Here is a 24,089-nt window from a genome sequence, read left to right on the forward strand (position 1 = left end):
TAATGTGATCTGGAATAACATCAATATCAAATATCTAACAGACATTTTCTTATTATTAACAATGGTCAGAAGGTGGTGCTCTCCGCCAAGGAACAGTCCTCCCTGAGAAAGCTCGATTTCAGCTCTTTTTCTCAAATGTAGTCATGAGAAAGTGATATCCTCCCTTAACTGATCAACCAAAAAAAAAGAAAAGAAAAAACTAAATAAAAAACAACTAAACTACAAGTTGTTACAGGAATAAAGATAACGTCTTCACTAGTGGATTCTTTTCTCCTTGACCAACACATGATTGTTTTAGACGGCCACCAAAAACACTTTCTTCTGACGGAGTATGCAGAAGATTTGAAATGTAACATTCAGTTCAATCAAAGCGTTTATGAATCTTCTCAGCTGACATTTAGTAACTGAGAAAACCTGGCCCACATGTTTGAGATTGCAGCTATTGTAAGTACAAGAACCTACACTCTCCTTATCTCATGTCCTTTCAAAAGCATATCAGATTTTTCTGAGTATGTCAAACTTAAGCATATAAGCACACTTTTTCATTTTTTTTATTGGGATTACAAGGCACATTTCTGAAAGTTACATATTATAACAATCTTAAATTGAATTAAATTCAATTATTTATGTACAGTTCAATACAGGTTAGATTATTTATTTGTTTTACTATGTTAGCAACATTTTTAATGCTAAAGTCAAATCTGCTAGCAAGTGCAGTTAATTCAGCAGTCAATGCCAAGAAGCGTCACATTTTAGCTGTGTTCCTTAAACGGCATTGAAGCAATTTAAGGAATGACTTACATGCCATTCATTAAAATCTTCCATTCTTGCAAATATATATCTTAAATTTTGTTTTCTATTTCAGCAATCTAGCCTTGATCATAAAGCAATTATTTGTCTTTAGCATGAAATGACTAGCTTTATGAAACCCCGAAAGGTTACTGAAATATATTTATATTGGAGATTTAACACAGAAAGAGCAGAGACATAATTAGATGACAATGGATTTTTAATTTAGTAATTCAGTTGAATAAGTTTCAACATTTCTGGGACAATTTAGCTACTTTACTATATTTTATTTAAGCTGTCAAACATAAATAATATCAAATTATAAATATTGTATAAAATCCTAATTAAATGTCGGCAAATTGATGTGTCAATTTTTATTGGTTAGATTAGCAGTTTGCTGTATTAATGTGCAATTTTACAGAAAAGCAATAATAATAAAAATTAAGCATTTCATTTGTTTGGGAGTTTTTGTTTTTTTTTGTCCTCAAAAAAAAAACTTGACTTTGAAGTGAGTAATCTCTTAAGGAGAGCCATGTGCAGTCCTGGCTTAGTAGGTATGCCACACATGCAGCCGTCTATTAAAAGAAAGTAACTTTCATGGTGAATATAAATAATTGTTAATTGCAATCATCCAAATAAAACCTATCCAAATTGTTACACTCATTTTTATTGGGTAAATCACAATTTGTTTTATGAGTGCAGTTTATTTTTAGTAGTGCATAGTTAAGAGTTAAAAGAAATGAAGGTTATTTTTCCGAAAAAGTTCCGTCTGGCTCAGTTTTGACTAGTCGGCATTTAGCTTTTCCTTTCCCCCTGTCACACTTACTTGTAAAACTAATGCGCATCGTTACGTAACCTTAACCTTCCTCGTAGCACACACACACCCACGAACACACACACACACGAACACACACACACACACACACACACACACACACACACACACACACACACACAGAGAGAGAAAGGATCTACCTAAGTGCTCCTGAAAATGAAAATATACTTAATTCTGTCAAGGCTCTGAAACGCTCTGAACCTTGTTTTGCCCAGCAGGTGGATGTATGACGTCACGGACAAGGAACATCAAAACAAAAACATTCAAATCCTCGTTTCTTCTTTTTTCCTCTTCCTCTCTCTCTTTCTCTCTCTAATTCTTCTCTCGGCGTGTTAAAAATCTAATAACATTAAAAGCCAGGAGACTATTTTCCCCCTGCAAGCCACACTGGCGAGTCGGCAAGAGCGAAACTCCACATATTGCCATATTTCGACGCCCTCGGTAAGATAATATCTATTTCCTTAGAGATAAGTTAAGTTAGAGAACTCCCTCACCTCCTCTTACTCCTCCTCTTCCTCACCTTCAATGGCAGCTAAGTCCAACACTGAGGCGAGCGAAGTATAGTATTAGTTGGTGTTTACGGTGTGATTTGTTGTCGCACGCGTTCGCGGTACACAGGCTTCCTTCCGTGCACAGGTTCATTATTCTCCAACAAATGGCCCCTTGCCTCCCTCCCTCCTCTGCACCCTCCCTCCCTCCCTCCTCTGTACCCTCCGCGTGCGCTGCTCGTTCGCCGCTGTAAAGCTTTTTTTTCCTACCGGTAAGTTTCACAGCTCTCATCATGTTAACATTAGCTTTGTTGTTTCGCCTTTTGATACCTTCTGCTGCTCGCACTGAGTCTAACTTCGCTCCTGAAATGATTAAACATAGCGAATCAAACTCACTAACCGTGCTGCTAAAACTTAGTGGGTAGCACAGTTTATTATCGTGGTTGTGTGGCGTGGTGTCCCGTTTTATTTCTCAGAAAGTTAACTGAAGTTGAAGCTACTTACGACACCCTGGGGGAAATGCACCTTTTGGAGAAAAAACCCAACCAACTCTTTAGTTACAGCTGGAAAGATGGAAAGAGCGAACAAGCAGCGGTAGCCACACACAACTTCTAATTACAGCATTACTTACGAAGAATAAGTTTAAGTCTTCACAGTTAATGTTTATTTGGTTGAATCGAGAAGTTTGCTGTGATTTCTTTAGCAGAGAAGGAACTTTTCCCCACGTGCTCGCTGACCCCTTAACAAAAAACAACAAAAAAAACCAAACAGCAGAAAAAGCCATTTGCGCTGCACTTACTGTGATTCGTCATGACATTTCCTATCACTCCATCTGCTTTGTTTTTAGCTGTCCATAAAAGACGGGGTTTGTTTTATGTGTGGCGTCCCTACTAGGAGATACGACTATGCATAGTTCGTCTTCTAAGGCGGGTATTCATTTATTTCACTTAGTTGTCAAAATTATGAACTTGAGATATTATTTATGGCTGTCCCATTCTTATATAAATATTTCTTTGAAAAATAACACCCCTGCATCTCCACCATTCAGAGTAATATTATTTTTTATGTTCTTTTCACTGTAGAAAACAAATACTCTTTCTCATATGTCTATTAATGGTCAGCTAACTTAAAATAAATAAGTTTATCCATCAAGGCACCTCCAACTTACTGATCATACTGTCTAATGCAAAGTTTTTTTATTTTTTCCCCCAAAACTATTATTGTATTGCATTCTCTTTCATGACTGCTTAGATTGTGTTCACATCAAACTTGTGATGGTATCTGTACATTGGAATAAAACAAGCAAATAGACAGGAACACAATTTTTTTTCAATCGCTCCAGTGTTTTATACAGTAAATGTGAGCCATTGAAAATTTTTGCAAAAGAGAAACTGCAGCTTTAACTTTTGCTGGCGGTGCTCCCTCCTTCTTGTTTCTTAGGATTAGTCATTGTCTGAAGGGGAGGGGAAAAAAGTTACTTTTTTTGTAGAAGTAAAGTAAACAGCCTCCAACAAGCGAACCTTGACAACCTAGATTAAGGAAAACATTGGAGATCAAACAGTGCTGCTGCTAGGCTGTTGTCATGAGCTGCATGAGAAAAAGAGAGAGAATATTTGAACAGGCGCTTGGGTTTGTGTGCTCATTTATGCAGAAATGGACCTTCACAAATGCTGACCTAGGTTTTAGGGAGGCAGGATGAGCTTTCTTCGCAGTGTTTGACTGCCACATATTTTCATACAGTCTTTCCTGTGACTCAAATAGCGTTGCCATTTGAGATAAATAAGCTCTCTTTTACCCATGAGTGAATATATACCAGCCTGGCTTGAGGAGCAGTTAAGAAAATGAAGTTGAACTTTAAGGAAGACCACTGTTATGACACAATATCTGTGAGTTATTTAGAAAACCTTTGTATCTTGCATGGCCTCTTTAGGCTGAAACAGCTCTGCTTTGTACAGAGCTCAGGTCTGAGCAGCTAAGAAAATAATCAGTCACTCATGCATTCAACGAGTGGACTCTCCCATCCCCGAATGAAGCGGCTCTCTCTTTTCATCTGACTGCTCAGTATTTGTGAATACACATTGAAATACCCTGTGCTGGGTACAGAGGGGCTGTAAACTGGCACCCCTGCTTGGAGATAAAAGGACTTATTTTGGGTCCAGTGTGGGAATAAGAGGCTGCATTTGTTCAATTGCTTCTTCTTTTTTTCGTATTAACTTCATCCATTCTAGGACTGTTGTGAACAATTATTACAATCTAGTAATTCAATAAAAATATGACAAAATAAAACTGGTAAATTCTACCATAACATCAGCATTATTGGATATCAACATTGACTCAAATTTTCATATTTGTGCATCCAACACAATTACTTTTATGTAGTTTAAAAATTAACCTGCAGCAATAATAGCTTTTTGAAAAATGTACCTGGGTAAAAGTTATATAAAATCTCAAACTACATTCAATTTAATAAAAAATAGGCATATTCACACATACACTTCTGAAAAAAAGTCTATTCTGTAGTCAGGCACATATACAGCTTTTATGTGCCTGAATTTGGCTTCTTCGTCACACACAGGAACACATCGCCTGCTATGTACCATCACGATGCGTTCCGCCACCCGTTTGATGCAACCAGGATGATATGAAATTATTTTCCAGGTTGTCTGTAAAATTACACTTTCATCAAGGATCGGTTACGGTACAGCCACCCGCTGTGTTCAGTTTATCAGCTCACATATATAGACTGAACCCACCACCCTTTGCAGTTCACTCTAACCAGGCAGCAACTCCAGGAGGAGACAGGCTGTCGTATTCCATGCATTGTGCCAGTCATTTTAAAGATACCTATTGGTCCCCCAAAAAATGATAAAAACCCGGATGTTATCATCAATTAATAAAATCCCCCAGACCAAACTTGACAATTGGATGTTATGCATCTAGTTGTTGATGAAAGTATTTTGCTTTCATCAACAACTCATAGGCAGAAGTGAGAGTGTTGTGCAACACAAACAATCACTCAGCTGCAACACGGTGTGCTAAATAGTAAAGCATAATTTAACAAAGCTGCAAGGTAGATAATTTTCCTTGAGGAATTTTAATAACAGGTACTCAAATCATTCGAGGAATCATGAAAGCCCTAATGCAGTCATGTTTTGACGGAAGCGAGACAAGTGACAGACGTTTCTGATAGATAAATTTACTAGATTAATTTTATTTAATTTTTTTGCATGTTTGATTCACATGACACAAAAATTATTGGGGGCTTCCTGAATTAATCTGGTATTTCCTTTGTTCAGAGTGGCTATTGAGAAACGATTGCTTGAAGTGAGTTAAGAGTTTTAAATTTTCCTCATTGGCTAATGTTGATGTTGTAGAGAGAAGAGCTGATGCGAACTAAGCGACTGTTAATGTTAATTCAATATTTGGAAGTATGACTGACATGAACTGAACAGCTTTGTTCACTTCCTCCTCTGCCATTGCTAAAACTACAGGGAGACTACAATTCTGAAACAGACCACTGAAATGCACTGATTGGAGTTTTTCTGGCCGATCCCACTTTCAAAAATCTAGCAAAACTCTAAGCTCCTTATCCTAAATTTTTGGCTAATTAAAAAAACGTAATTTTATTTTTTGTGCATTTTCTCCACAGCTAATCTAATTTATAATTAGTACAAACTTTGACACCTTAGAAAAGTATAACATATAAATGCATGCATAAATTGTTCTGCAGAACTTGAATATATTTTTTTCTCTGCTTAAAATGGCAAAAAAAACTTTTATTTGAAAATAAAAAGTTAAATATTACATTGCCCACATTAGTATGCAAGTAGAAAATAAACCCTCAAAATATTTGATCTGTTATTTTGTTAGATTTAACTTTACAAGTATAGCTTGACAATTAAAATTCATTAAATGTTTACAAATGCAGTGGCCTCTATACTGTATATATAGTAGTTTCAGATTTATTAGAAAATAAGATGAAAATAAACTTCCAACTATTGTCAATTGATGCCTTTCTGGATTCATAATAGGGGAAGTTTTTCATTTTTTATCTGTTTAACCAATAATTGTTATTTTACCTGAGCCAGCTGGTTTCAATCATTACCTGTGATAAAACGGACAGAGAGAAAGAGAACAAGTTGTAAGGGGTCTCATACTAACAACTTATAACTAGGTAATATGAAAATTGCCCTATTCCAGCCTATCGATGTCAGAGCCGTGGTTTTTAGCAACTGGCAATGGATATTTGTTGACTTGGGTGTTTTTTTTGTGTGTGTGAAGCTAAAGAGCAGTGGATTTACTTGAACATTATTTAAAGTTCATCTGAGAATAAAACCATGTCAGAAGTGAACTAAACAATCTGGTAGGGAGCAAGTCTGGGTGAGGTGGAAGAAGAGCCATTACTGTGAAGGAAAGTGTGATGCTGCTTTAATAACATGTCAACAATTTGATACAAAATCGGACCATTTCTGTCTCTTTTTGCTGTGTTTTATTTTTTTAAACCGGACTTAGAATAAATAGCACACGGTGTGCTTCCCATTTTAATGGACTAGTTACAGAGTCCATAGCTGGACAGTCTGGTAGGGTAGGTCAAACAAATATCATTTTACACAGCACACAGGAACACTTTTTTTAATCTTCTCATAACAGGTTGTGTGGTTTGATATTTTTGTGCTGCCATTGCCAGAAATCACGTCAGTCAAACTGGTGTGGTTAGATCCGTGAAGCATTTTCTTTGTCTGTTTATGCTCCTTTTTCACAGCCACTTTGTTCTTTCTTTCTTCTGCTGCAGAGGCTTTCTGTCGCTATCCTCTCGGAGGTTCTTTCTGTTCACGTTTACAAAAAAAAAAAAAAAAAAAACAGACTTCAATTATATCAAAGTGTTCAGATCTTAAAAAGCTGCTTGAAGCTTGATGTTGAGCACTTGAAAATGTAAGCCTGTGTGGCCTGGACTGAAAGATTAAATCATTACTCTGTTTTATCTGAGTAATGGGATAACGAGAGGAGCAAAAACTGACATTCACTAATATGAACTATCGCTTAAGCCCCTGATAAACGTAGGAGGCAGCGTAATGTAAATTCAAGTTTTTTTTAGAGGCCGTTCATCCTTGACTTCTTGGCTGTTTTTTTAGTTGGCAGTTGCAGCCTAATAAGAAACACAACATGGCAGGGCCTGCTCTTCCATCATCGTTCGCTGGCTGGAAAGTCGGCGCGCTTTGATCATGTCTTTTGGGTGCATCACTCCGGCTTAGCCCGCTGCGAGCTGTGTGATAAGCCATCAGAGTGCTCAGATCTCAGCCGGGGCTCGAGGAGAGACAGGAGAGCATAATGGAGACAAGGAAAGAACGGCAATGCAGATTTTGTTGACAGACTCTTACTGCGGCTGCTTTCTCTCTTTTTTTTTGCCTTTGAATTCAACGATCTTGAAGTCCCTCTTCACTCATCTATGAAGAAAAAATAAAAAAATAAACCTTTCTTGGTAGAACGCTCTGTTCCAGTGTTATGCCTTTGGACACGTTGGCTGTTCCAATGTTTTTAATTCCCAGCATACATTACCTGATTGAAACACACGTGTACACACATACAATTAAATTGTATGTGTGTTCTTCTTTTTACTGCTCTTCTTTTTACCAAATTCCCCCTAATTTTAGCAATCTTTATCTATTTTTTTCTTAAGGATTCTAATATGCAAGAGAAAAAAGTGTTGGCTTTGATTATGGGTGGGAGAAAATGAATTACAGGATTATTAAAAATGCACACATCAACTACCGAGAAATTGGAATCAGCCGATTTTCTACAATTGGTTGTGATTAGCGTTTTGCAGGTCAGTCAGTTTTTTTTCACTCATTCGATGAGTTAAACTGACAACCAATAAACTATTTTCAGTCAGTAAACAGATTAGTCAACAGCAAACTTCTTTCATGTATTTTCAAATATGTGTGACATGGTGCAATGCACCACAATGACTTTGTCATTCAATTTTTTTCTTTTTTCTGTTTTGTAGTCATTAGGAAAACTGGACCATAAGTAGGAATGCACAGATTTGAAAATTTGTGGTAGAATTGATGTCTGATACTAATGATTTTATGGCCTATAGCCAATATTTGCTGATACTGTATGTATTTTACAACATTTACAGTACCTTGAGGGCCAGGGAGGCCCATATTGGTGATTTGCGTAAACTACCCACTGGCACATCACCACACAAGAACCAACTTCATGTTAGAGTTAGTTAGAGAACCTAAAGACAGCAGGGGTGAGGCAGGTGTGCAATATTGAAGAATTTCATGAGGAACTGAAAATCCATCCATCTCTCATGCATTTATTCCTACTAGGGTTGCAAGGGGTGATCCCGTTGACCACCATATCAAGCGGTCAACGGGAGCTATATGAGTCACCCTGGACATTCCATCACAGGGCAACACAGAGACTGACGGGACAAAAAATCATGCACACTTACACCTAAAGAGCATTTAGATCAGGGGTGTCAGCATCCAGTCCTCGGGGGCCAGTGTCCTGCAACTTTTAGATGTGCCTCTGTTGCACCACACCTGAACAGAATAATTAGGTGATTAGCCAGGCTCTGGAAAACTGATCTACACAAGGAGGAGGTAATGAAGCCATTTCATTCCTGTGTTTTGTACCTGGGGCACATTGAAAAACTGCAGGACAGCGGCCCTCGAGGACTGGAGTTTGATCCCTGATTTAGATAAACTAATTAACCTAACAGACATGTTTTTGGATTATGGAAGGAAGCTGGAGAGAACCCATGCATGCACAGGGAGCCCTCTACAGACAGAGAGAGACAGAAAGGCCCCGGGCTGGACCTTCTTACTGCAAGGCAACATTGCTACCAACTGCGCCACTGTGTCTAGCCTGCAACCCCCCAAAAAAGTCTATCTATCGATCATTAGGTATAGTTATCTAGAACTATAAATAGATATTTATCTATATATAGATATCTAGATCTAGATAAATAGATAGATCGATACATATGTATAAAATAATTCTGATTAGTCTTCTGAGAACAAAACAGAATTCTGAGAACAAGTCATTATTCTTAGTTGCATGAGAATAATGGGAATGAGAAACATCGTGGGGAGCTTTTCTACTCCCTGGATGACGGGCCGGTCTATAAATACAAAAATGGGAGAGTGGCATTAGTTGCAGATGATGACAATGAGGTGATAGACAACAGCTGTGAAAAGGAACAGCCTGAAAGACTGAGGGAAGAAAGCAGATAATCAAAAGTGAGAAAGGGAAACCATTGGTCCTGTTCCAATACTCCCGCCCTTGTTCTGCCCTTGTGTCCTAATGCACGTTTATGTTGAAGTACATAGTGTGACCCACATTCCCCACAACCGACCATTGCCCCGTCCATTTTAGGTCCTATTTCTAACCTTACATTAAGTGGACTTCAGCAAAGAATATTACCCACAATCATTGTTGCATGGGATGTTTTGAGTTAAAAGGTAGATTTATGGCAACAATTTTTTCGTGTTTAATTTTGTCTTTATAGAAAATTGAAGTATGACAAGGCACACATTAGTAATAAAAAGGTTTAATATGATAAACTGAGCGGAAAAAAGAATAGTCACAAGCTAATTGTTAGAACAGTAAAATAAAATGATATCCACAGAATTAAATTGTTAATATAAGAATTAAATTCTTCATCTTCTATTAGAAGACCAAATCTTATATTAAAACTTAAAGATGGAATAGATTGTGTACAATTTCTAAAACCATTCATGAAGTTAAAGTTTATCGTCTCAAAATCCGTTACAAAATACACATGAATTGATATTAATTTTGAATTTCTTTAGCAGAAAGTCATTCCATGGAAAAATTCATAAATATTTTTGAAATTAACATCTTAAATTTTTGTGTAGGAGTGGAATTGAAAGTTATTTGGATATTTTATCTAGAGATCTCAATTTTTAAACAAACATTTTCTTCTCAGGGTGGACAGGAAAAAAATTGATGTTAGTGTTCCTTAAGAAATTTCTTGTAACATTTTTGGTCTATAATGTAACAACATTCATAGTTTCTTTTAAGAAGGACATTTTAGTTCTATTAGTCTTTTTATTTTTCACAATGTAGCATCAGTCTATTTTTTATATATGCCACATGTTTGTCCTTAACTTGATCTTTGTTAGCACATTCGCTCTTCTTTTTACCAAACTAACTTTTAGCCACAAGAAGACATACTTTTCTTTTTAGGAACAGCTGAATATGTAATCATGTCTATTAATTATTCAAATCACAGACGTTAAATTGAATATTAAGTACATTTTATTGTCAAATTTTTGCCATCCTGGAAATATGGCAACGTTCACAGAGAAAGCTGTGACTGTCTCAAAAAAGAAGAAAAAGAAATAAGTTTTCAAGTATTGAAACATATTTTGTTTCACTCTACTCAACGTGTGATTACATTTTATTGTTTTTTCATATTTAACAAGTCATAAAACACATTTGAACAGTCAGATGTAACCAGCCGGGTTTAATAAATAAATGAATATCAACAATTTGTGCTTCTATTAAATCCAAATTAAGTAATCAGTTAGTGGGTCTAAAAACATAATGTAATGCTGACCACATTTAGAACTGGCCTAAAGCATAAATGAACGAAGAGAATATCAATTCTGTTGAATTTGATTTAAAGGTTTCGACATTGATAAATTAAAAGATTTTAAATTGCTTAAATGTAATATTTTAAAGAGCTGGCAATATTGCTTTGTAAAAGTTCAAAGAACAATCTTCATAGATAGTTTTGCAACAAGCTGTTTGTTCACAAATACATTTTAGTAAACTACAATTATCACTGATTGCTTTTAGACTTGGCCAATTAAACGCTGCCCCTGTCGCAGATTTTATGACATTTATTTTGAAATGCTGTCAGCGGTGCTGATGTGTAAGAGAAGCCCCTAAATCAAATTCTGCTCAAGGCCTCATGCGTCCTTGTACCGGCCCTGTATGATGAGCTAAACATCTCTCTGCTGCTGAATGTAGAGGGACAAACGGGGAGATTTAATTTATGTGCCTTTATTAGCGCTTCCATTTTGTATCTATTGAATTTTTAATTAGTGCCACAGAGACTGTTTTGGTTACACAAGTTTTATGGAACGAGTTTTTCTGATCTTAGCCCAGCAACTCTACCTGACTTTAAACAGACAAAGCATTTCATCCTGTGCAGTTTGAGGCATTGTGTCGCCACAAAAAAATCAAGCAAAATAAAAACAAACCAGCATGCTGCGCTTATAATAGACTGAGGGTAACCCTGTCCAGTGATGACTTTGGAAAGCAAAAATACCTATACTGTATATTTAAAATATATATTTTTTGTTGTAGTTGTACTTTTAACTGTACAAATGCCTTAACAGTGACCAGTCCCAACATTTTGGATGTTGAAGCTCCGACACAGGGGCGTACTCTCCCAATTCTTAAATTGTTGCCCACTTGTAACTTGCTCACTCAAATTCTTATGTGCACTCTGATTGACTCCACACTCCATAGTATGAAGTCCTGATGACGTCTTAGCCGATCAAGAAAAGTCGTTTGATTCTGAGTTGTTTTTCAACAATCGGTGCATTTCTACATTTGATTACTCTTCATATTGATATTTTCGGATTTCTCCCAGCTGCAGTTAGAGGGTATACCAGTTCATTTTGAAGTGGAGCACTCCCTTTGCTCACTGCTGCTTTTCCTGTGTTTGTACATAAAACATAATTTTAAACACGCATTATGAAAGGCTGCTCCTAATTGACGGGTTGCTGCCTGTTTATTTAATTTATGTTTAGAGACTGGGAGGTAATTGGGATGCAGTAATTACCCAAGATGCAGAACAGGCTGCGTTTAGATCAAGGTGCTACCAGGCTGATGAGTGTGGAGCAAAGATGAAAGTCTGCAGGTTACTCTCATCATCCAATGTGAGCCATTAAAACACTTGTCAGCTTGGAGTAGACATGACTAAATGTCCCTTATTCAGCCTCTTTGTTTACTGACATGACACATAGCCTGGGATTAAACTCATCATACTAGTGCTAAGTGTATTTTTCTACTATTGAAATGTGAGTAGGTGTTTTTGTGGAATTGTGCTTAATAAATATAAGTTAAAGGTCCTTTCTTTTCTTTCGTTCTTTCCTCCTTTCTGTCTTTGTTTCTTTCTTTGAAAGAAAAAAAACAAATACATAATTGTAAACACACATTTTGCTTTCTTTCTTTCTCTCTCTCACTTTCTTTCTTTCTTTCTTTCTTTCTTTCTTTCTTTCTTTCTTTCTTTCTTTTTTTCTTTCTTTCTTTCTTTCTTTCTTTCTTTCTCTCTCTCGCTTTGTTTCTTTCTTTCTTTCTTTCTTTCTTTCTTTCTTTCTTTCTTTCTTTCTTTCTTTCTCTCTTTCTTTCTTTCTTTCTCGCTCTCTCTCTCTCTCTCTCTCTCTTTCAGCATGCCTGAGCATTTAAAAACAACAATAAAGAACAAGTGCATGGAAGGGATTTGTGTATGTGAGGTCCCTCCTGACGCCGTTGCTCCTTCCCTGATAATAGCCTTGTTAACTAAGATTCATTACTGCTTTTCTCCCAGTGGCCTGGATATCGAGGTAGAGTGTTCTCAGAGCGCTGCGTTAGCCACGGTGAAGTCATACTGATGTGGTTTCATGAGCTATTCATGGAAGGTGGTGACTGTATCTTCCCTGACTTCTGATGATTCAGTTGACCTGAGAGCGGGGTGGTGCGGGTGGTAGTTGACTTTGTTTGCTACCCAATTCCACTTTCACACCAACTTTCGCTTTTCTCTCTGACTCTCATCTTTTGCTAGTGCTTTCTCACTCTCCCGTGTCACTCCCTCTGAACATGTGGGGATGCGCAACATGTTTGTGCTCGGGTTGCTGTTTGAACGCCTGCTCTCCCAGTAGATCCTCAGTGGTCGTTGTTGTTTGGCTGTATTGCTTGCAGTGTGACTTGCATTTGCCCAGACTCCTCTGAGGGAGTTTGTTTTTGTTCTCAGTGTTGTAAACAGGGTGGGGCTCCATTCCCAAACCACCCAATTGGAGATGTTTTTTTTCTCTCTCTCTGTCGGACATTGTTTAGTTTTGTTGTTTGTTTTGGTTATTATTTAGATCAGTGGACTAGTTTAGACAGAATAATGTGCTGAAGCAGATGTGACTTAACCATGTGGTTGCATAAAAGCTGTTATTCTGTGATTTAAATACTTTTTTCATCTGCACAATTTCAGGCTTCACATTTATTTTTTCAATTATTTACTGTTGATATAACATGTTTGCTTTTAGTCAATTCCAATTTATTTTATTTTTTTTGGTGACTGCATCAATAAATTGAGTGCAATTACTGTCATTTTCTGACATAAGAAATTATGGCTGAATAATCATCTGAGTTAGTGACTTTGTTGCTATATTTATTATAAGTTTTTTGGACAAAAAACATTTCTATTGGCTGAAATGGGAACTTGTGATTTTTAAAGTTCAGTGACAAATCATTGGCCAGAAAACTGCAATTGGTGCACCGCTTGTATTTATTTTCTTGTTTTAGAAGTTTCACATCAAACAAATTTTAATGTCAGACTAAAATAGGCTTTTTAAAGATCGGTAATTTGCTAAAAATTTGCAATCTGTATGCCCCTAATTTTTTTTTAAAATGTTTTCCTGCTTTCAAAACTGTTTTAACAGGATTTCCTCTGTCGTTTAAGGGCGCAATACATGAGCAAGAAGTTATAATCCACCCAGAGATCCTTCTGTAGAGTAAGACATTGATAGCTTTCACAAGCAGCTGAGGAAGGTAAGCTGCAGATGTCTGTAAAGTCCCTTTCAGACAAGAGGCAATATGGCTCCCACAGATCCTACAAAATGCAAACATATAGCTACCAGCAAAACAGACATCTCCTAAAACTCAGTAGATGAAATGTTAAAATAGTTGAATTTTTCAGAAGTGGAAAACATTGCCACCTTGCCATCCCACTGTTGCAACCTTACTGTTGCTTTTAGTAGTGAATAACGAAGCATGATTCAGCTGCATGGCGAACGCTGTTGCCACACAACCTAATAGGTCTTGATTTGTTAGCACGTTGAGACTGGAAAAAAAAAAAAAAAAAAAAAACAATTGCAAAGTTATTTGAGTTAGAACCCTACTGAATATGCAGGGCTCATTTCTCATGAAAGCAGTTTATTCAACCATAGACTCGGTAGACTAAACACATACCACCTTATGAATAAAATTAGTGAAAGAAACAGTAAGGAACTAATCATAGTTTAACATTTAAACAATTTTGAGGTGTCCCGTCATTTCACTGCATATATATATATATATATATATATATATATATATATATATATATATTATATATATATATATATATATATGCAGTGGCACGATCAAAAGCAGTCTTGTACCAAAGCTGCTGCTCAACACAAGTGTAAAATGTTGTCTGAGAAACATGATGAAGAGAAACTGAGAGTTTAGTAGTCAGCTTTTGCTCTAAAGTGGTAAATGTATGTGACAGGGAAGAGTTTGCGCATCTCATGCTGCACATCTCATGACAAAATTCAACGAACCTACTGAATTTTGTCAGTAGTCAATGCTAACAAAATTCAGTAGTTTGACCGAGGAAATAATTTTTTTTTATTTATTTTTTTATTCTGTCTGCACAATGGCAGGCTGTTATCAACCTAAAGACTTCAATAAAGATAGAGCAGGACCGGGTGAGACAACAGACAGAATTGAAACCGTGTGTTGAACCATTTATACACAGGTGGCAAAAATATGAATTTTTTTATCTATGCCATAAATAGCATGGCAATTTTAGCTGTGAGTCTGTGCACATTGTGTGGAAAATGTTTTAGCAGTGCACCAATAGTTTTCTGACTCTTCTAATTTTGTTGATGTTTTTATTATTATTATTTATTTTTTTATTTTTTAAACAGAGGTAAATAAGATCGGTGAACAAGGTTGGTTTTTCATTTAAGTATTTGCCAAACTTAAGGAAATCTGTTATTTTCCTTCCTCTTCAATATTGTGTCCCACTTTTTGTTGGTATATCACTAAAAATCCCAATTAAGTACATTAGTGGTGTGCTGATTGATTGACCACCGATTCTAATCAGTCGATTTTCTGTAAAAAAGTGTATGATTGGTGATTGCCGATCACTGTCTTTTGTTGCCGATCACAAAAACTGATCATGTGCACCTCATACTTTGCAGCCTGCAAAAACCAGTTTGCAGTGTGTCTCTCACTTTCCTTCACACTGCTCTCAGGCATGCAGCAGCAAATAAGCAATGTCGTGTGGAACATAGGGAAGTTTGGGTCTTGCACAATAATTGCCAGCACTCACCTGGAGGAGCACGGTAGTCAGAAAGCTAAACAACCTGAAAAATAATTTAAGTCATTGAGCTAGCTATGACTTAAATTCTTGGTGTTGGACCACCACGACACAATGTTGGGGAGTAATATTTAATAGACAAAGTGCTGTTCACGCTTCACATTCTCACATCAAAGGTCTCCTTAAAGTTGCAGCATATAACTTTAAAAAAAGAGACTGGTTTTAACAAATGTATTAAAACTTTCACTGTCCTAACATGAGATAAATAATCTGTGAAAAAAAAGAGCTCCTCTGCCTTCTCCGGTGTTCTGTAGAATTATGCTGCTTTATACAAAAACAATCAATCAGAACCAGCAAAAACAATTACCCATGCACACTGTCAGTTTTGATTTAATAATTTAGGAGTGTTTATTTCAATGCAACCTGCATTTGATTTTGAATGAATGTTTTCTTTTTCACTCTACAATATTTGATATAGGCAGTTTTTGAGATTTATTTGATTTTATTAAATATTATTTTACTGATTGCAGGTTTTTCAGTTGTCTTTTTGACTGAATACCTGCTGTATTGTGCCTCCAAGTATTTTGCATGTTTTTGTCTAAATTAGGTGAATTTATAGTTTATAGAATTTATAGTTCTCCTTTGCCAGAAAAACTAACAGCCAATCCATGTGATCGGCAGTGATTGGCCCTAATGGCTGATTGGTATCAGAATAAAACCTGATCGGACCATCTCTAAAATACATTAAATATATATATATATATATATATATATATATATATATATATATATATATATATATATATATATATATATATATATATATATATATATATATATATATATATATATTTGCTAAAATGTGACAAAAGATACATTTTGCGTCTTGCATGATAATTGCCTGAAATCATTATGCTGGCGATTATTATGCCAGCATAATAACCCTAAAGCCCTGTGGCTTTTAGGGTTGGTTTGTTGGTTTATTTACATTGGAGTACTTCTGTCAGCCCTCAGTATCCACTATTTCTAACCTTTTATTGAAAACTCCCCCACACCTGTTATGAATGCTGCAAATACAGTTGGTCGGTCAAGGCAATCAGCTGTTTTTCAGCAATCCAAGGTTTTCCTGAAAGCCTTTTTTTTTTTTTTTTTGCTGCGTATGTGGGGCTTACAATCCTTTAATGTGTAGACCAATCAATTCCTCACTCTCGAAAAAACCCTCCTACTTAGATATGAGTAAATCAATCTTTTCATATTATGCAGACCTGGCCTGTTGAGTGCATTTCTGTGTACTTCATGTACAGCTGTAAGCTGTGAATAAGGGGCTAATTCAGGGAACTTTAATCACCATAACCCACCCCTTCTTGCAGCGTCATCTTTTTTGAAAATGCCCCCCATAAAATGAATAGATGAGCAGTCTGTTTTCAGAGCATAATGGCTGCATTAGAATATGAGATGGATAGTGGATGAAAAAATTCTGCATGCTTCATGCTTGCTTTCATTTTTGCTAAGTTTCTCGGATCTGCTGTTATCAATAGCGATCCAGTAAAAAGAGCTCTCAGAACACAGTGGAATGCTCAGTTTAAATCTTGCAGACAGAGGAATGAAAAAAAAAGCCACAAGTGAGAACAATTTGAGCTGTAAATTGTCACCGAATTGACTATTTCATTTAGAGCTCAGCTAATGTATGATTTTATGCTCCATGAGCAATAACAGATTTGTTATGTTTGGTTTTATGTCTCTTTGCTGTCATTGATTGCGACGCCACACCTTCTCACTAGAGTCACAATGACAACTCTTTTTTTTTTTTTTTCTATACGGTGACATCATAACCAATGGAGGTTTGTGGTGTTCTCATCAGGGCGAAACCACATGGTGCCGGTCAATTTGTAAACAACAGCAGAGACCGTTTCTCATTGCCTCGGTGACATTTGTTCACTGGGCACTCATCACAGAGTATCGTCTCACAAAGTGTTTTCAGTATTTTCATTGAGTAATTTAGTCTGTGGTCCTTGTTCACCACTTTGTTTGAGTAATGCAAAGTGCATAATAGCATAACCTTTTCAGAGGAACTTACCTGCAGTTTTGTTTTGTAGTTATGAATAAGAAATCCTAATCCGGATTGTGGCCAGGCTTTGACATCAGCCTCAGTCTTTCTAACATGATCTGATTATCCAATCCGGTGCGCTACAAAGAGACATGATCACATTTATGTTCTCAAAATAATTCAGTGGATTTTTTAATTATGTAAGTTTCTGAATCTAAACATGAACTTACAAGTTTATTACCCATACTTTGTCTGAAACAGATCGTCCGTGACAACTTTCGCAATTTTCAGTCTGGAAGAATATTTAATTTGATATAAAAAAACTTCATGTATAAATATATATGTTACAAAGATTTTTTAGCTATTAGAATGTTTCATATTCCTTTGTTTCATTTGGATAGTATTTCTTATCCACAACATAACCCAGCATCATTACCATCTAATTCATTATTGTAACTATGAAGAAGTAACCAGTATCAATCAGAAAAAGAGCACATTGTAAATGCTGTAGCTAGTCTGCTTGTTGTGGGCATTCTGAGTGGTGACTGTGTGTCTCCTCTACTGGTTTACTGTTGTTACCTTCTACCTGTCTGCGCTCGTCTGCCCCTGCCACTCGTGTCAATGTAGCACCAATCAAACACTTTTCTGATTTGTACATTGGCCAAAAGAGAGATAAAACTTCAACTCTTTTCTTTTTGGATCCATACAACCTTGAACTTTTGTTTGTTGTCTGCTTCTTCCGTTGGCAAGGGTGTATGAAGTAGTTTAATTGGGGGGATGCATATCGGAAACCTCGCAGTTCTGTAGCAGAAATGAAGGGTTTCATCAACCCAGTCGTGCGTTACTATAATTAGTTAGTAATGCACTACTCTAATCTGACCCCTTGTAACAAGTAATCTAACACATTACTATTTACAATCCAACAATCAAATTAAAGTATCCAAGTTACTGCGTGTACTATATTTGTTGTTTTTTAGTAAAAACAAATATTGTCACTTTCATCTTTTGTTTTTTCTTGGGGTTACGTCTCTTGTGTAACACCAACTAAACAAATCTAAACAATGGTGGGAAAAGAGAGATGCGCTTTTTCTAAACCAATTTCTGTCAGCTAAAGATGGCAATAAATTAACTACAGTATACATTTTATGTATGTATATGTTTTCAAGGTGGCACACTGGTCCAAAAAACCTTTTCCAGTTCCTCTTGAACAAAATGGCTTGCCATCGTTATGCTTTATTCAAGTATAACTACTGTCAATCTGGGACTTTACACTTTCACTAAGTGTAAAGAAAATAACATTTGCCTCACAACTAGCAAGATAAATACTCTGATAGCACACATAAGCTAGCTGCCAGATTCTGATATATTTTATTGGTCAAAATACATTTGCTTATTGGTGAGAAATGCATTGACATGCTGTAAGTTGAATGGCAATTGAACTGACTGTATCTTTATAAATCCTTAAGTGAAACACAGCTACTAAAATAGGACTCAGGAGTTCTAAACTCAACATAGAAGATTGATCAACAAAAATAGTCTTAAAAAACCCAGTGTTTGTTCTTTTTGAACAACTCTACATCAGTGCAACAGTTTGTCCTACAAAATATATAAAAATGATACTTTTCACATCTAACAGACACCTTAGCTCTTCACTGATAACTCAGTGTGCCGTCTCATTTCCCAGCCCTGCATTCAATAACTTACCAAACATGAGTCATGGCTCTCAAAAGGGTTAAAAACAGAATGAGGGATAAAAAAATCCAAAATGTTTTTATCTCCTGTCATTTTCAGCTAGAAAAGTTTAATTAGAATGTACATGAATGCCTTGCATGGAATTCATGTATTTACAACAAACATTACAATACTGTACAGTATCAGAATGTGAACTAACTAAAGATAAAAAAAGTATGTATTTGTCATGCATAATGAGAGTTTCAACAACTGATTTGCAGATGTATGCATTATTAGACACCTCAGACGCTGTCAACTCTATTTACTGCATAACCTATTTCTTATAGTGAAAGTTTTCACTCATTTATTTTAAAACCTCTCCTCAGGCTCTCCTATTTTCATGTCTCCTAACATTACCCTTATAGATGGAGTGGAAATAATAATAATTTAAAAAATTACTGGAAAGTAAAAAAAAAAAATCAACCTGACATCAGTGCTCATCTGTTCTCCTTTTATAATCATAATTAATATGATTTTTATATCTTCACATCATGAAGCTTCACCTGGCTCTGCAATCCCTCCCCTGACCTGCTCTCTTTATAATACAATTCTTTAGTTTATTTAAAACTTAAAACCAGGTAATGCATATTTCAGTAAAGTAATTGAAGACCTCATCTGACCCTTCTCACATGAGGTCTCTTCACCTTTCTTCAACAGCATCACTACTCGAGCACTGCCATTCTCCTGCTGAGATATTACACATAATATCTAATATAATGTTGATAAATAAATGATCAGGTGGTGTGTCCATTGCTCACACTACCATTACACTTTAAACAACAAAAAAGGCAAATTTTACTGCTGTTTCAGACTCATTGTGATGAAAATACACTACAGTCATGGGTGTAAATTTTTTTTAGAAAAACACATTTGTTATGCATTGCTACTTACTAGTCAGTTTTGGTCCTGCAGCTTGAACACAAGCTGCAGGACCAAAATCACATTTAAATTTTTAAATGTGATTTAAAAAATTTTTTAAATCACATTTGATGTTACATTTCACTGTAACTTACCTTACCCCCCTTTACCCCCCTCCAAAATTGCTCTTAAGAAATTTCCCTGTTTATGGTCCCCACTATAATGAGATTGCATTTACTCCCTTGGTTACTGTAGCTAACATTTAGACAAAGGTTAACAGTAAAATATTGGACATGTATCTCTTCCAGAATTAAATCGACTTAACCAAATTTTATAAACAATCAATATTCCTGACAGGCTGTTTTACCTCATTCAAAGGGAGTTTCTGACTCCCGCTGCTTCCTCCTGCCTCTCATACACTCTGAGCTCTTCAGAGTGGGGTGCAGGGACTAGGGAGGAAGTGCTGTGTTGAGGGCACCATGTTGCACCTTCAAAATGAAAATACGCGAGTGCAAGACTTCAGAATAAAATATTTTTTCACAAATGCATAGAAATACTTATTGGGACAAATGCGCATGAACCCTCATACCTACCAGTTCTAATGCCTATGTCCGGTGGTATAAGATTTGCAGCAAATAAACACATTATTTTTGAAAATGAGGTTAGAGGAACAAGAGTTTTAATCATATTCAAAATGCAATAGACTTCCAATGTTTTTACTCTTTTTTTTTTCTAGTGTAAATGATTTGGATGGAGTTCATCCCTGCTGATTAAGGCTGTTTGGGTTGTTCTTGTTAATCTTGCCAGTTGAATTTTCTGCCTCTTCTAACACGCTTGGAGACGGCGGAATACATTGTTTTTTTTTTTTTTGTCAGGGCCCCTGAGGCTCTCCTTCCATTTCTCCCTGAATCCTTTCACCATTGTTCTGACAATTAGCAAGCTCTGGCCATCCCCAATTGACACAAGTAATTCAAGAGATGGCGTTCATAATTACAATGTGCTTATTGTCTGTTTATGGATTTTGCGCCATGTCCGATGCACTAGGAGATTTCTTTGGTGTAAACGGATGTAAGGCGGCTAATATGTTGGGGTATTAAATGGGATTTCATGTGGTTAACATCTTGATACCCTCACTGTATGTTTTGTACATTCATATTTTGGTGACTGGAGAACCAAGCAATGGGGTATGCAAGTTATTGTGTCTGGAGTTTTACCTGCTTGATCAAAATGGGTCCCAGAGGACATTCACATGGAACCCACCTGTAGATAAAACGAAGCTGGAGAGTAAAGGTGACAGCTACAACTAATCATGGGTCTCTTGCAGTCTTTAATCCAATTTTTAAAATGAGAATATACAAAATAATCAAATATAATTTTGAGTTTTTCATATAGTGCAATGTTATGTTGGACTGCGTTGAAAAACTATCTTACTCTGGTTATTTTAGTTTGGTACTAAAATTTGTTTAATTGGACAGAAAATGCAGTTTTCTGTAAGATCACTAAAAAGCTTGACATTTCAATTCCAATTTCGGCCTATACCAATTCTTCTGTACATCTGAAAAGTCACTAAATATTGGGGCAAACTTACTAAGTAACATTGGGGTTACCTGGTGGTCTGTCAGTCATCCCTCTCTCACTGCAGAGGAAAAGAGGAAAGTGGCAGGTTTTTAGGTAGATAAGATTGGTTAATCTCTCAAAAATCAAGGAAATCGGGGCAGATTTATCGGTTCACCCCGAGAAAAATATCTTTTCTTAGCATGTTGTCTGGACAGTTGGCTTGAGCTCCACAGCTGTTTATCCCCTTACCTGATGTAGATCACAGTAACTGAGATGCTGAACCTTGTGGGGAATTGAAAGGAAATGTTAATGATGGAAAAGAAAGAGAAGAGAGAGGAAAATATGAAGTAATCATCACCGCAGTAATATGGCATGTTTTCCCCATATCAGGCTACCCTAACCGAAACAGACATCTGCTTGAAAAGAAACAACACAGATACTCCAACTTGTTTCCTTTTTAATGTATTTGTTTATTTCATTATATGCAGCTAAGGTTTAACATCCTGCCTTTCTCTTAGAAAAAAAGTGGAAAAGTAATGAACAGAGCCTCAGGAGTGATATCGGTTTATCAGTGGACTGATTTGTTTATCTACTCATTTAAAAATATAAAGGAGTGAAAGCCTCCTCTCTGCTCTGTGCAGCTGTGTTTAGGCGCTTTGTTTTCTGGAGAAGTTGTGAACTGTGTCATCTTCCAGTCACTAACAACCAACAGCTGCAGCATCAACCACAACAGCAGAATGTCGGACTGATTTTTTTAAATGTACAAAATAAAAAAACAAAGCCCTTGTAAAAAAAAAAAAAAAAACCCAAACAGAACAGGAAACAATGCTACAAACGTCACTCAGCTTATGCAAAGACAGGGCAAATGTGCTGGCAAACTGATAAGACCTGTTTGTCTATGAGAAACTATGGGACAAGATTGACCATTATATATAAATTTGTTATTTTATCTGCAGTAGCTACCCAAAAAAAATCTGCTTAGTTTTTTCCCTTCCCAGTACACTACATGTCAAACCCACACATTATGATGAAACACGCTAAGTATTTGTTTTTGTTACTTCATGGATGCATAAGACGCCAGATGTTCCAGGCAAACTTTTAGTCATTGTGGTGGGAGATCCGTCAGACTGTCAGTAGCTCAAGGGTTAAACACACTCACGCACGCACACGGACACACCACACACACACACATGCATGCACAAAAATTGCAGCACCCACTCAGTTAATCAGAGAGGAGATATCTGTCCCTCCAAGATCTTATGATGTATTTTGTGATTGACGAAGCCTAAAATGTGGCACCATTTTCAAAAAATTGAGACCCAAGTTATACTTTTTTTATGTTGAAGTTAAAATTGCTGCACATAACCTTCCCAAAAAAGACAATTTTTTTAAACATGGTTAATATTCATAGTAAAAATAACATTTTCAACTACCTTCTTGTAATGGTACCCTTTACTCAAATACAATCATGCCCTGAGGTGCTGCCAAAATGCAAAAGAATGATTTCATGTTGATTAAGCTGTATAAGCTGTATTAACAAAACCTATAAAACATCTCACCATGGGTCAAGGGTGTAACTTTGTGTCACAAGTTGGTGGGAGCACATTGTGAGGAAGAGGGAGGAGAAAGCGGGGTGGAGGGCTATAGACCCACAATAATATGACTTTTGTTTTTGTGACGAGAATAAGACCAAACTTATATGTGAATGCCATGCCATTTTATTTAATAAATGAGTCTTGTCAGTTTAAGGATGTATCACACAAGCCCTGTTTAGCCTGCTTTAATCAAACTCAAATTATTTTTTGTCTAGAAAGTCTGATTTGTTTGGGGAGTGTGAATGCAAATTAGAATTGCAAAATGGACTGAAAAGCGAACTCTCATCCGCTGTAAACCTCAGGCTCGGTCCAGCTGAAGTGAACTTTGAAACAGTGTGAATGCAGCTGGACTGGAGACCATTCCGGAAGCAGGCACAATTTTAACAGTGGCAATTATGTAATATTAAATCATTCACCAATATAAAAGAGCAATTTGCTTTGTCCTGAAAAGCGCATAACTTGTACTAACATCAGTGATTAATTAACTGTAATTAATTTCAAAGTCACATCTGTGTCTCTACTCTTGTCAAGATTTTTAGTGAGATTTATTTGGGCTGGTTGTGGCAGTTAAGTAGCCGAGTGACCACCAATATATATTTCGTACTCAATTGGACATCACCCATTAGCCGGTACAGCTTGTGGCCTGCTGACGCCATTACTAAGGATTTAGTGATGTCCACAAACCCATAGTGTTGCAGAACAGGGTGAGCAGAAATTTGTCACAAAAAGTGGTTGTGACACTTTTTGTCACAACCACATGTGACAATATGTGGTTGTGACAATATGTAGCCTCCATATTTCTTTTCCAAATTTTTATAAAATGTGGCTTGAATTAAAGCTGAGAAAACTTCCGATGTTTGGATAT

The 24,089-nt window shown here is 36.4% G+C and overlaps 1 protein-coding gene across 9 annotated transcripts in view; it reads left to right on the forward strand.

Moving 5' to 3' along the window:
* The first annotated feature begins 1,588 nt into the window (after positions 1-1,588).
* The window catches only part of foxp1b (forkhead box P1b), a 274,772-nt gene continuing 252,271 nt past the window's right edge, over positions 1,589-24,089 (forward strand). For 3 of the 9 annotated variants that reach the window (XM_055022944.1, XM_055022939.1, XM_055022940.1), the window contains exon 1: positions 2,201-2,384. The gene's annotated coding sequence lies outside the window, so the exon portion shown is untranslated. Of the gene's footprint in view, positions 2,066-2,199; positions 2,385-24,089 lie in introns of those variants that run through there. The other 6 variants (XM_055022945.1, XM_055022946.1, XM_055022936.1 and 3 more) reach the window with 4 other exon arrangements.

The sequence above is a fragment of the Poeciliopsis prolifica genome, unplaced genomic scaffold, assembly GCF_027474105.1.
Source record: "Poeciliopsis prolifica strain line A6 unplaced genomic scaffold, Auburn_PproV2 SCAFFOLD093, whole genome shotgun sequence".
Classification (NCBI taxonomy): domain Eukaryota; kingdom Metazoa; phylum Chordata; class Actinopteri; order Cyprinodontiformes; family Poeciliidae; genus Poeciliopsis; species Poeciliopsis prolifica.